We start from the raw sequence: 7,087 nt of genomic DNA, 5'->3' as shown, positions 1-7,087 counted from the left end.
AATTCGTCACGTTTCGTCGTCATTAAATGTGAACATAATCGCACTATATTCCACTATTCTCGGAGCATCGATTGGAGTCAAACTTTGCAACCAAATCGCTCGGGGGGTCTGTCAACCGCCTGTTCGTTGAACTTGTTATCAGTGATTGTCTCACAGCCTTGACTGAACAATTTGCTGCCTAGATTGATAACAGAACCCCACCGCAAGTTCGATAGCACAATAAACTGCCAACTGGCTTCCGACCGGATTCGAATGTGAGAAATAGTACTTTCTACATGGTTTAGCGGTTTGGAAACGTCCATTTACTTCTGACAACCGCAGTTTATCTTTAATGCTATCTTGAGCTATTCGCGTCAACTGATTACACCACATCACCATTTTACTGGTTGACAATATTTTCAGTGGGTGAGAGTAGCACACGTTCATCGCCAGAAAGAGTAGATAAATAATAATAATAATCAACTTCGGGATAAATGCGGGACTACAAGTGTAGCAGCACTAGCGCGCAACGTGATAAAGTGCGGCAGCACCTGTCCAATCAAAGGCCAACTTAATATAACCTGTCCAAGTGTCCACCGATCGCTCTCAGGTGCCGGTCAGCGCACGCGCGCTGTTGACATACAGCCACACACACACACACACTCACATAACCACAAAACCAGGTGCGCTGGCTGATGCGACGACGACGACGACGACCGACGCGCTTTCTGTGCAAAACAAGGGAAGACGCGAGAGTCAAGGTTAATTGATAAGCGAATGTTACGTTTCTGCTAGCCTGCCGCCGGCGGCGGCGGTTGTAATAAATGCACATAATATTCAATAGGGTAGCTGGTACTGGTGGAGGTAGCAAAAAATTGGAGATACCGGGGATCGAACCCGGGGCCTTTCACATGCAAAGCGAACGCTCTACCACTGAGCTATATCCCCTTCGATGTGTTAAGTTGCGTCTGATCACTCCAGCAGCTGCTGCTTTCGAACAAAGGAAAGGTGCGGGAAGGTACTTGTATAGATGTACTTGCTTAAACTTGTAGTCATAGTTTCAATAGACCGTGAACTGATAGGGTAGGTGCGTAGAAGACCGGACACACCAAGTAATGTCAGTCTTGTTCCTCAGAGTTTTAGTATGAAGCAGGTTTTCAAATTTTATTCTTTGCAGATTATTTACTAACCACACGCAAACTATTCTGATCCATACATCGCTTATTTGTTGCTGCAGCTTTTAAAATTATTATCGACATCAAAGAAAACAAAAGACTTGCTTGTAGATAAAATTGTTTGCCATGCTATTTTAGGTTGTAGCGGTTCCAGGGCCGATTTATTTTGGCGAGGTGCAAGCACAAATCTTCAATAGGACGCAGTGCCAAAAGTTGCACTTAACCAGTTAGTAGTACCTTTAAGTATATTAAGTACCATCATTGCTTAAAACGTACTAAAAAAAATTACAGTTACTTAATTACATACGAGATTTCAAGTACTACATGTTTGTAAATACACAATCTCGTTTTAGTACAGCAAATACATGTTCTTTAACCCTTGTATGTGACTGACTAATTGGTCGGTGTTAAGTCAGACCGGACTAAGTCGCAAAACATCAAAAAAAGAGATAACACTGGGTAAAGAATTTGTTCAGCTCCATTTGACTTTTGCTAGATTTGAAATATGTAACCATAAACAAGAATTATGACAAAAAATAATTTCCAATTATAACGTAAAGGATGCTGCGATTCAAACTTTAAACCCATTTTTCTCGAAATCAATATTTTGTCACTTAGCCCGGTCTGACCTAACACCGACCAATTGTCCCTCTTAGTTTATATATAACACATATTATCCAAACTGTAATTCTCTAGTCGCAAATGTTTTGAAATGCATTTTATCATAATATATACGCGATTTATGATACAAACACTGAAGAAGATTACAAATAGTAATCGAAATACCGGTATCTGTTAAATAGTGAAGTGCATGTGCATTTAACTATTAAAACATAGTGGAATTAAATGGAAGAAAACCTTTGAAATATTATGTATTTTATGCAAAGAGATTGGCACCGTCAAGCTGACGCAAATGTGCCGGATCAAAAAAACGAACTGAGAAAAAAAACCGTAAATGGGCTGACAACATTGCAAAAATTATCTCAAAATAACTGTGGTATGTAACGTATTAAAGCCTTCAAAAGTTCACGAAAATTGATAAGGATTCTTTAGTCATTCCATTACATTTATTATATTTGGTACGGGCAATCGTACTTATATATTTATTTAATTATTCATTTATTCATTTATCTATTGGCTTATTTATTTATTTATTTATTAATTTATTTATTTATTTACTTATTTACTTATTTATTTACTTATGTATTTATTTATTTATTTATTTATTTATTTATTTATTCATTCATTTAATTATGCATTAATTCTGATTTTATTTTATTAATTTATTTAATTACATTTAGACCCGATTTTATCACCCCCGATTTGTCTGCCACCGGTTTTGTCAGCTCGAGAGTCAAACGGTTAGAGACAGCCTTATTTCCGCAGATCCTATCTTGACCATATTTATCTTATCTTAAAGATTTAAAAAATGCAAAATGAACAAACCTTTAAAACATAAATTTTGTTCGGAGGACCAGGGTAATTTTACATTAAATACTTTGTCAGCCTATGAATAATCATTATATATTTATTTATCTATTTATTTATTTATTCATTCGTTTATTTAGTTTTTTTTATTCATTTCTTTGTTGTATACATTACCCACTGCGATTTTTATTCATTCATTTATTTTTTATTTATTTATTCATTTATATTTATATTTATTCATTTATTTACTCCTTTATCATATTATTGCAAACGTGTTAAGCATTGAAATAATTTCTACGTAATTTGAAGAAAATTGCTTTGGGCCTTTAAGGGTTCTTCATTTCTTTCATAACTACTTTCATTATATTTGGGACTGAAACCGTGCTTGTTCCTTTACATATTTATTCATTTACTTATTTATTTATTTATTTATTCATTCATTTATTTGTTTAATTTTTTATTTATTTCTTAATTTATTTATATATTGATGCCTTTATTTTTTAAATTTTTTCCTTTTACCTTTTGTTTGTTTGACTATTTATTTATTTTAATATTTAAAAAACTTAAACATAAAAAATAAGCTTTTAAGAGTTTTTCAGTTCTTTCATAAAGGCACACATTACATTTGCTACGGACAATAGTACTTATATATTTATACATTTATTTATTTAGATATATTTATAAATAGATATTCAAATAATCTAGTCGATTAATAAATAAATTTATAATGAAATTCAATTATTAACAAATGAATATGGGTCATTCCACGCGAAGTGATCCAGGCACGTGTAATCGACCTTCACGGATTTGACCCAAATTGGGAGGAATTGTTCATCTAGGGCCAATATATATAAAAACCCAAATGTCAATTGGACCAAATTTGGTTCAAATCCGTGAAGGTTGATTTCAAATTTTGCATCTTTTTTATCACTTCGCGTGAATGACCCATATTCATTTGTTAATAATTGAATTTCATTATAAATTTATTAATCGACTAGATTATTTGAATATCTATTTATTTATTTGTTCATTTACTTATTTCTTATCTACCAATATAATTGTATATTCATTTATTCAGTTATTTATTTCTCTCTTTACTTAATCATTTATTTATTTATGCATTTACTCATTAATTTATAAATTTATTTGCTCATTTCTTCATTGATAATATTCATGCATTCATATTCAATAATCCCTTTATTCAATACAATGCGTTTATTATTTACTGATTTTTTTTCTATTAATTAATTTTTTTAACAGGTGATTTATTCATTCATTTGAAAATTTATTTATTAATTTGTTTACTTATCTATCTTTCCGTTTATTGATTCATTCATTAACCGGTTAATTTATTTTTTTCATTTACTGACTTATTTGTTTTTTCGTTTAGTTTTTTATAGTTTTATGTGTATTTATTTGATTATTTATTTGTTTAGTTATACATCTATTTTGCCTATTCTACTTTCAATTCTTTTGCTCATTTTATTTTTTATTGTTTATTTATATATTTATTGATTTATATTCATCAATTGATTTACTTATTTATTTATTCATATAATCATTCATTTATATATTGATTCATTATTTATGGTTTTGTTAGTTTTTTCCTTTTTTGTTTAATGATTTAATTATCGACTGATTTATATGATTATTTATTCATTTATTCACTTCTCTATCTACCGATTCATCCATTCATTTAATTGTTTATTTATCTAACAAATTAATTATTTATTTTTTCACGTATTCGGTAATTTATGTATATATTTATTTATTTGTTCGTTTATTTATTTGTTAATTATTGATTTATTCATTTACTTTCATGTATGTTCATTCATACATTCATTTAGTTATTTATTTGTTTTTCTATTTGTTTATTTATTTTTTAAATTATATGCTCATTTTTTATTTACTTATTCATTTGTTTATTTATTTAGTCATTTGCTTCTTAATTTGTGTGTTTATTTATTTACTTATTTGTTTATTTATTTATTTATAGTTTTTTTCATAACGGCACACATTATATTTGCTATTGTACGTGTACATTTATTTATTTAGTTATATATTTATTTAAAATTTTATTTAGCTATTTATTTATTTATCCACTATATTGTTTGAATTATTATTTATTTACTTGCTTGTTTTTATTATTTACTTCCATTTTATTTAATCATGTATTCACTTATTTATTTTTAATTCATTTATTTAAGACTGGTTTATTTAAGTAATCATTGCTTCATTAGTCCACTGTATTATTTATTTATCTGTCCATTCACGGATTTATTTATTTTTTCAACTTATTTATTAAATATATTCATTTATTCAATTATTTCATTCTTTTTTTATTTACTTGCTTATTAATTTTCTTGCATATTCGTTAATTTGTTTATCATTTTATTATCATTCATTTATTGTCATTATATAATCTTATATGTATCTATTCGTTCATTCATTTACTTACCGATTTATGCGTTTATCGACCTATTTCTTTATTTATTTATATACAGATTCATTCATTTATTTATTTGAACTTTTTTCAATAATTTATTTTATTTGCTCAATTATTCATTAGTATTATTCATTTATTCATTTTAAATAATATCTTGATGTAATAATATACGTTTATTTATCCATTTATTTATTTTTTATTTAGTTACTTGTTTAATTACCAAGTGGTGCAAATATTTATTCATTTCTTAACTGATTTATTTATTTTATCATTTACTGATTTATTTATTTATTTATTTGTTTAATCATTTAGTTATCCATTTAGTTATTTGTGTATTTATTTTATTTATAAATCTTTTTATATATTATCTTATTTTTATTGTTTTATTTATGTTTTCACATATATATTTATGTACTCAGTCATTCATTTACATATTAATATACAAATTTATTTTTCATTTATAACTTAGTTGCTGATTGCTTCATTTATTTATTTCCTTAGTTGTTATACATTTATTTATTTATTATGTTTTGCTGTATTTATTTGTTAAATAATAAACTTTTTTGTTTGATATTTGATTGATTTATACATTTATTCATTTCCGTATTCATCTATTTATTTATATATTTATTTTTTCATTTGTCTATTAATTGATTTTTCAGTTTATCAATTTTTTTTATTAATCTATTAATTTATTTATTTCTTTTTGATTTATTTATTCGCTCATTTCTACATTTATTTCTTTATTTACTTGTTTTGTACCTGTAAATTTGATTTCTTAATTTATTTATTTATTTATTTATTTATCCATTTCTTATTTTTTTATTTATTAATTCATTTATTTATTTGTTTATTCATCTATTTATTCATTCATTTATTTATTTATCTATATTTTTTTTATTTACTCATTCATTTGTTTTTTATTTGCTTCATAATGCATTTATTTTTTGTTCCTTTGTTTACTGGTTTAGTTATTTTTTTTTATTGAATTGTTTATTTATTCATTTATTTATTATTTTATTTGTCTGTTTATTAATTATTCAAATATTTTTTTATTCATTTATTTATTTATTTATCTATTGATTTATTTTATTAATGTGTATATTCATTCATTGGATATATTTATTTATTCAACGATTTATTATTTATGTATTTGATTAATAATACCATGATTTATTCGTTTATAATATCTTAGATGTAGGGGACCTAGGGGAGTACTTTTTTTAATTATTTGATATTTGAAATTATTCTATTACAAGGGGTAAATATTATTATTAGAATATTATTTTAGAGGTTATTTGAATTTCATTATTTTTATGACTAGGAATACAGTTTGTCACGTTGACAATTTTTTAAATCGAAGAAAATCTTTGATTTAAAAACGAAAATTAGGTGAATCATTAGATGGTTTTTTGTAAAGGAGGGAAATCATTCAGGGAAATTGCTTCACAAGTGCCATTAATCTCAACAACAAAGAAACAGTGTCCAGGGCTACGGAAAATATGACGGACAACGATGGCAGGGATAAGAAGAACACGCACTTGCCGCTTTATGGTAAACAGATTACTGCGAGGACATCATGATCCGGAACGATGGCTGGTTCTCCTTGGACCCGCAGGGAAACTTTTCGTGACCCAGACTTCCACACCACTATTAGCCCTTAGTTTCAAGCTTTGCTGCATTTGATTTCCTGACAGTGTCTTAGTAGAGTTCTTAGCTTAACAAACAAACAAAAATAGAAAATAAATTACTAATTTCGATATAAAGCGTTTGTAAGAATTAGTAAAGGATGGACACATCCCGAATCGGAGCAATGGGTTGTCTTCCTCGGACCCGAAAAGAATCGTTTAGCTGAGATCTGGCACGACAATAATCGGCGCACGACCAGACAACATGTTCGATGTCGTGAAAACTGTTGACCCAGGCACATGAATGAATTCCATGAGGGATTTTTAAAGCTAGATGAAAATCGAAATCCACAAGCTGTAGAAGATGGTTTGTTCACTTAACTATTCCCATCTTGAGTGTAAAACTTTCTCTTGACAGATTTCACCGAACC

The 7,087-nt window shown here is 27.7% G+C and overlaps 1 non-coding gene across 1 annotated transcript; it reads right to left on the bottom strand.

Moving 5' to 3' along the window:
• Positions 1-855: 855 nt before the first annotated feature.
• On the bottom strand, positions 856-927 carry Trnaa-ugc (transfer RNA alanine (anticodon UGC)). The gene has a single exon. It is a non-coding gene; the product is annotated as a tRNA-Ala (tRNA).
• Between the last annotated feature and the right edge of the window lie 6,160 nt (positions 928-7,087).

This window comes from Topomyia yanbarensis, chromosome 2 (genome assembly GCF_030247195.1).
Source record: "Topomyia yanbarensis strain Yona2022 chromosome 2, ASM3024719v1, whole genome shotgun sequence".
Lineage (NCBI taxonomy): Eukaryota > Metazoa > Arthropoda > Insecta > Diptera > Culicidae > Topomyia > Topomyia yanbarensis.
The sequence above is the reverse complement of the archived record's forward strand: the minus strand, read 5'-3'. Positions and strand labels throughout refer to the sequence as shown.